The 7,234-nt window shown below is 42.2% G+C and overlaps 1 long non-coding RNA gene across 1 annotated transcript; it reads left to right on the top strand.

Annotated features, from left to right (window-relative positions):
- Nucleotides 1-5,204: 5,204 nt before the first annotated feature.
- On the top strand, nt 5,205-7,234 carry LOC121779526. The gene is made up of 4 exons (XR_006045838.1): nt 5,205-5,249; nt 5,330-5,399; nt 6,506-6,569; nt 7,049-7,234. It is a non-coding gene; the product is annotated as an uncharacterized LOC121779526 (long non-coding RNA).

The raw sequence follows: 7,234 nt of genomic DNA, 5'->3' as shown, positions 1-7,234 counted from the left end.
CGGCGGCAGCATCCCTCCGTTTCGTCTGCTCTCGCTGGATGATGAGCTGGTTTTTGGCAAACTGGGCTTCATCCTGGGCCGAGATCCTAGCAGCTCTGGCCTTCTCAAAGTCTGCCTTAGCCTGTTCGGCCTGGTGACGAGCAGCCGCCAACTTCCTCTGCATCTCAGCATAGTCGCTGGACGCTTTAGAGAGTTCGACTACGACGAGCTTGCTGAGCATGCTATTCCTCTGAAAATGGAAAAAGGAAAGAGTCAACAGAGGGGCCACCAAAAAAACATAGGAAAGAAGCAAAGCCAAAGAATCAAGAAGAGAAGTTACCTCGGCAAAGTCCGTTGGCCATGCAAAAGGCTCACAGACATGCTCCGAAGGGGGCGCCAAGACGATGTCTCTCTCCGGCGCTCTTGGGGGCTTCTGGGTCTTCCCCTTCCCCTTTGCCGAAGTGGACTCCGGCTTTTTTGGATCCGAAGAAGAGGTCTTCTGCCTCTTCGGATTCTTCTCGGCATCAGGCGCCGAGCTGGTAGCCTTCTGTTTCTCCGGCTCCTTAAGCTCGGAGGATTTGCGGCTAATCTTATTTAGCAAGTTCACTGCCAAAAAGCAAGAAAGCAAGGTTAGTTTTCGCCACAAAAGCAGTAAGGCACAAAAAAGAAGTCCTCACCCTCAGTCTCTTCGTCCGAAGACGAGGAGTCGAACACGAAGTCGCCCTTGACGAGCTCAGACTCCAGGTACTGCTTCCTAATCATAGGAATCTTATTGAGCTCGCCCTCGAGCTCGTCCAACGGTTCTAACCGAGGATGAGGAATCACGGACTTCGGCCCTCTCCAGGGAAAGCCCGGAGCCGCTGTCCTATTATAAAAAAAGAAGCGATGTTGCCACTTTGGCCACTTGGTTTTGCAGAAGGCCCTAAAAGGCTGTAAAGGGATCAAGTAAAACCAAGATCCTTTTCTCTTAAACTGGAAAAAATTAAGGATTGCCCTCAGAGACAGATCCTTATCTAGCCTACGCAGTTCGGTAGCAAAGGCCGATAAGTGTCTCCAAGAGTTCGGAGTCACCTGACCTAAAGGGAGTTGAAAAAAATCAAGCAGCTCTACAAAGGCAGGGGGAAGAGGGAAACGAAGCCCGCATTCCAAGCCGGCTTCATAAACGGTGGCGTAACCCTCCGGCGGCGAGTCAGCCCTATGAAGGTCGTCGGGAATCGCAACCTTCCCCCCAGGAAAAAAATATTTTTCGTGTAGGGATATCACAGTATCCTTACTCAAGATGCTGTGAAAATACTCTACGGTCTTCTCCCCGGATTCTTTCCGGCTAGAAGACCCCTTACCCCCTTTCCTACCGCTACCTGACTCAGAAGAAGAAGAAGAAGACATGGTTCTTACTCTTTGAAAGTCTGAAGAAATTCTGAAGAAATTCTTGAAAGCGGAAGGAAATTTTTACGCAAAAGAGAGAGAATGCAGAAGAAGCAATAGCAAAAGTGTTCAAATGATGAAGAAGGGACGTATTTATCAGATTCGGAGAAGATTTCAAAATCATCGCACCGTTTCGAATCCCACCTTTTCAGGATTCAACGGCCGGATTTTACTGTCGCATTTAATGCAGTCACGCGCAAGGCACGTCCCCTGACGTCAGCCTCCCCCGTACCTTTATCCAGAATGCCGAAGTGACTCGCTTCGCCGAAGTGATTCACTTCGCTTTTCGGGGGGGTAGTGATGGGGTACGTACTAAACAAGCCCAATAGCAGTGACGGCCCATCAGCCCAAAGCCCAAGGAAGAGTATCAGTTCGGCATTACCAAAGAGTTCGGCCCCAGCCTACAGCTCGGTAAAAGCCGACCAATCAAGCTCTACTCTCAGATCGGCAAAAGCTGCTCGGCAATAGTTCAGCAGTTCGGTCTCAGTATTCGACCGAACTGGGAGATAGTGGACTCATGCAGAACCTCCACGACCTCCACTACACGATCTATTTAGTGGTGTCAACTCATGCAGGATCTCATGCAGGATAGCGGACCAAACAAAGAGATAGTGGACCCATGCAGGATCTCATGACCTCCACGACATCCACGACCTAGTTAGTGGTGATGCAAGCCACGATCTTAGTTCAATGTATAAATAGAACTTAGATCAGATAGACTAAGGGAAAAAAAGCTCTCTAGACATCAAATATCATATAGCAAGTCTGTATTTGTAAGCTGTAAACCAGATCAAGCAATACAATCTTGCCCTCCTTTCTTCCCGTGGACGTAGATTTACCTCAGTAAATCGAACCACGTAATTCCTTGTGTCGTGATCTATATTTTTACCCGCATTTATTACTATCAAAAATTCGTCCAACCATCATCTGGGTAAGGAATTTTGTTCCTCTGTTGAATTTCCTTTGTATTTGAAGGTGTTTCCAAAGATATTTTTTCTTCGATTTGTTGTATTAATTAATTGATTCTCTGAGAAAAACTGTAAAGTTGGAATTTTTTATATCTGTTGATTTCAGCATTTATTGTATTTCATTCATTGCTGAAGCGAATGCAGAGATGTTAGACTGAAATCTGAGGACATCTTGGTTGAGGCTTTTGTTTTTTGTTTGATGAGAATATTGCAAGTTTTTGCTCGCTATTTTTGATGCCATCTTATCCTTGAAGAATAATGCACTATATGAAAGAGTATTTCTCAAATAATGAACATATTTGAAGTCTTTAGAGAATGTGAAATCTTGAAAGACAACATGAGAAGCATACATTCAGGAATCTTATATTTCACCCTTATAACAACATGAAGATTTTGGTCCCTAAACTCAATGGTTCTTCATATCCAAAAAAATGCACTCCATTAAGAACCTACGCATGATGCATTGCCAATAGTGAGAATTGTCCCTTCCCTAATTTGACCACGAAACTTATTTTGTAAAATTTGAGAAAATGTTGATTGAATCCTAATGCCATGCATGGAAAAAAATATTACTCATTAATGAATCTAAATTATTAACCAAAAAAACCTACTCCCTCCGTATTCAAAAAATAGAAACATTTGAAATGACACGAGTTTTAATGCATAGAAAAATTGGTAAAATAAGAGAGAAAGAGAAAAATGCGTAAAGTAAGAGAGAGGAAGAGAAAAAGTAGTCAAAGTAGAGTTAGTGGATTGTGAGCTCCATGTCCTAAAATAGAAAGATTCTAAAGTTTCTATTTTTAAGTAACGACCCAAAATGGAAATAGTTGCTATTTTAAAAAACGGAGGGAGTATTAGATAAGAAAAGAGAAAACATATACCATTCACACACCTAAGAGCATCCACAACCGTGCTCTTGCCAGCGGCACGGTTGTGCGCCCGGGCCCACTTTTTCTGCCTGCTCTCTGGCAAGGGCACAACACCCACAGCTGTGCTCTTCCGCAAGAACGAGCACAATTAATTTAAAATTCAATTAAACAAAAACATTTCCATAATACTAAAATTCATTAAAAAAACCTAAATAATATTACAAATGACAAATAAAATAAAAACGACATAATTAAAATCCTAAAAATTAAAAATTACATAATTAAAATACTAAAAATTAAAAAAACCACTACTCGTTGCCGAATTTCGCCCACATGTGTTTGATTAGGTCTACTTGTAGCTGAATGTGGGTTCGGGTATTGCGCATTGTGTGCCTTGTCTCGATCCTCTTCCGCCATAAGATAAGTGAAATCCATTTGAGGTTTTGAGTGAGGGATGAATGTGTTGATAGTTTGTATGAGAATTATGAATGAGAGATGAATGAGAGATGATTTGATGTGATAAATGGATGATGAATGTGTGTATTTATAGATAATTTTGGGGAAAAAACATTAAAAAAATTCAAAAAAATTTAGAAAAACGGGCAAAAAAACGGCCATATTTTTGGGATTTGGAAAATATTTTTTTTTATTTTTTATCATTATTTAAAATTAAATAACAAATTTTAAATAAATAAAAAAAAAATTCAAAGGCAACGACTATGCCGTTGCCCAATCGCGTGCCGCCACGTCGCCTGCTCGCTGACACGGCGCTGCTCGATGCATCGAGCAGCGCCGTGCCAGCGGCGCGAGCGCAGCCGCGGCGAGCCTCGTCCTTGCCTTTGGCACGGACGGATGCGGGGCCGGCGTCCACCGTTGTGCATGCTCTAAGTCTCAAAATTAATATTTACTTTAATAATAGAAATCATAGTTTTTTTTTTTTTGCTTCTCGCCCAATTTAAGATGCATGGGCAAAGACCAATACATATTTAATTATATTGGAGATATATAAGTATATTTTTTTTACCAATGAAGATACACCTTTAGACGATATTTGATGCAAGTTGAAAAAATTTTCGCTTAATTCCAATTATGGTACCTTAGAACGTGATTTATTCGGATAATTCCAAATATCCCTTCAAATAAAGCATGGGTTATGCATAATTTTGTAAATAAAAGCAAGTACTTAAATTATTAAATTTGAGGCAATCCTATTGTTTGAATCAATATATGTATTTTACAATTAGAAACAAATATTTTCTTTCATCTTTTAGACTTTTACTACAAAGAAAATCTCCAATATCATTAACAACACATTTACTTCGAGTACATTGCAAGGGCAGAAGATATGCGTAGGACCAAAATTTTTTTTTTTTGCTAATGTAATAGACCAATTTTAGACTTAAGTCTTCTTATAATATCTCTCAAATTCGGATATAAAAATTATTCTCTAGTAATGTAATATGGAATTAAATAAAAAATTTGAAAATTATGAGAATTACTCTGGACCTCTATTGCCAGTCATCATGGTTAGCCAGTGGCGGAGTCGGGACTTTGATATTGGACGACAAACTTTGTTCATACATACGATTTTTTTTTAAATAATCCAAATTTCAATTATTACTATTTACCAAAATGTTTACGCTTGAAATGTAATACCCGAAAATTTGTGGAATTTTATTCTTTTAATTAAGGATGAAATTTTTATGTTTTTGTGTTTATTTGATTGTTGTGGATGTGGTATTTTCTACCTAGGCAAATTAAAATGGAATTAAGTAATTAAGCTATGAATAAAAACTCCTAATTAACAAATTAAATCCCTCCCTCCCCAATTCTCTCTTCTTTTTCGAAAAAAAAACCTCCCCCATCACCCCATGATTCTCTCAACCGCCCCCACTCCCTCATAACCGATTTCCCTCCCCCTCTTTTCCATTCGTTCTCTCTTCTCGGTCTCTCTCTCTCTCTCTCTCTCGCTCTCTAGCTCTCATCTCTCTCGAAGTGTGCTCTCACGGTAAGCTCTCGCCCCTCTCTCTCTCTCGGTTTACCTTTCCCCATTCATCCCCTTCTCATCATCATCTTGGCTTCTTCAAGGTGTTACGCTCGTACGTTGTAAATCGGTGTAGGGAAAGCTTCGAATTTACGTTTGAACTATCCAAGAAAGGTAACCAAACCCTAACCCTTGTTTAATTCGAAAACTCATGCATATAGGACGTTTTGGATGGTTTAGATGCTGAATAGGGTTTGTGGCTTTGTGATATGGTTGAGCATGTTTTTGGTAGTAACTGGCAGTGGGTTCCGACCCCTTTTTATCTAAGCAAACGATCTCCGTTGGGTACGAATTTTGAACTGTATAAAGGTTAATGTGGCTTCTGTGTGGTGTGTAATTTTCAGCCTCTTTGGATGTCGTATGAATTTATTATGATTTTTGCAAGTAAACTGCGCAGTTTCGCGAGTTGTATGTTTTTGGGAGATGTTTTCATGTGCAATTGGCGTGATTCTGAGTGCTATGTTTTTGTGATGAATGTGGGTGTGTTTGACCAAGACATGGCTCGGGAAAATCAGTGTTTGGTTCGAGGGTTTTGCGTGGGTTGGCCGAGAGTTTTAGGGGCCGGCCTAGGGCAGTGTTGTGGGGGGGTTTTGAAGGGATGATCCCAGGTGTCTGGGTGTGTTTTGGGACGGAGAATGTGTGGTGTGAATGTTGTATAGGGTTTGAGAATCGAAAGTTGGAGGAAAGTGAGTGTGCACGGGACGAGCCAGGCAGCCGAGGTGCCGAGCAGGCGGCCGAGGTGCCGAGCCAGCGGCCGAGGGGCCGAGCAGGCGGCCGAGGTGCCGAGCCAGCGGCCGAGGTGCCGAGCAGGCGGCCGAGGTGCCGAGCAGGCGGCCGAGGTGCCGAGCCAGCGGCCGAGGTGCCGAACAGGTGGCCGAGGTGCCGAGCCAGCGGCCGAGACACCGAGCCATGTCGAGACGCCAATCCTTTTTCCGAGTTTTTCCGAACCTTTTCCGAGCCAAGTGAGCCGTTTGCACAGTAAGGGTATGCCAGGACTTGGAGTGCTGTGTTCGTGTGTCGTGTGCGCGTTTTGGGTACGTCGTTTGCGTACGGGGTGTGTTTCGAACGTGTGACTTTGTGTGTTTGTTTTGTAACATGTTGTTAAGTGTATGTACGTGTAACGTGCTAGATGTTGAAGCCGTCCACGTAGGAATCATGCATTGTTGTTTAAAGTCTCGTCTCTTTTGACTCTAATCATGATACAATTTATCTTTCAAAAGGGTGATCGTTTACGAGGAAAGTGTGGTTGAAGAAGGGAATTATTTTAAAAGCTAAGCAATCGAGGTGGGCTTTTCTACCCTACTTTTACGTGGGTTGTTTTTAATACGGACTCTGTTCCGGAATTGTTTATGGAGGTGAACTGTTTGTCTTGCCAAATGTTTTGATTTGAAACCTATCTGAAGTGGTTTACCACATATGTTTAATCGAATTCGGGTCTGTTGGGCTGCGAACCCTCAGGCTAGTGTACACGAGACTGGGTGCCATCTGAGAGCAAGTTGGCCGGTCTAGATGACCTGGGGTGTGGCCACGCCCCTTGTCACCGTTTGGATCAGATAGTGTATGATTGAGGGAATTAGGGTGGCAATATCGGAAAATGACTGCGCAGTCAAATTTATGAAATATATTTTGGTGTACTTGGGTTATTTTCATTACACTCAAAACCCCAATGTTACACTGTTATGGCATGACAAACTATGATTTTGGCGTGTGTCCACTGAGTGCAATAAGTACTCAGCCCTGCATGTTGTTTTCTTAATGTGCAGGTTGAGCGGCGATGGGGAGGACGGATGTTGAGCAGTTAAAGTCAAAATGCGTTTCACTTTGTTTTGGATAATGTCGTGTCGTCATACCCGGCATTATCTGTCTCTTGATCTTTTTCCGCTGCTTGTAATCCGAAACAATGTTTTCATTTAAACTCTGGTTACTTAAACTTTTGAAATGTCGCTACA

Source organism: Salvia splendens, chromosome 19 (assembly GCF_004379255.2).
Source record: "Salvia splendens isolate huo1 chromosome 19, SspV2, whole genome shotgun sequence".
Classification (NCBI taxonomy): Eukaryota; Viridiplantae; Streptophyta; class Magnoliopsida; order Lamiales; family Lamiaceae; genus Salvia; species Salvia splendens.
This window is presented reverse-complemented; position numbering and strand designations above follow the sequence as displayed.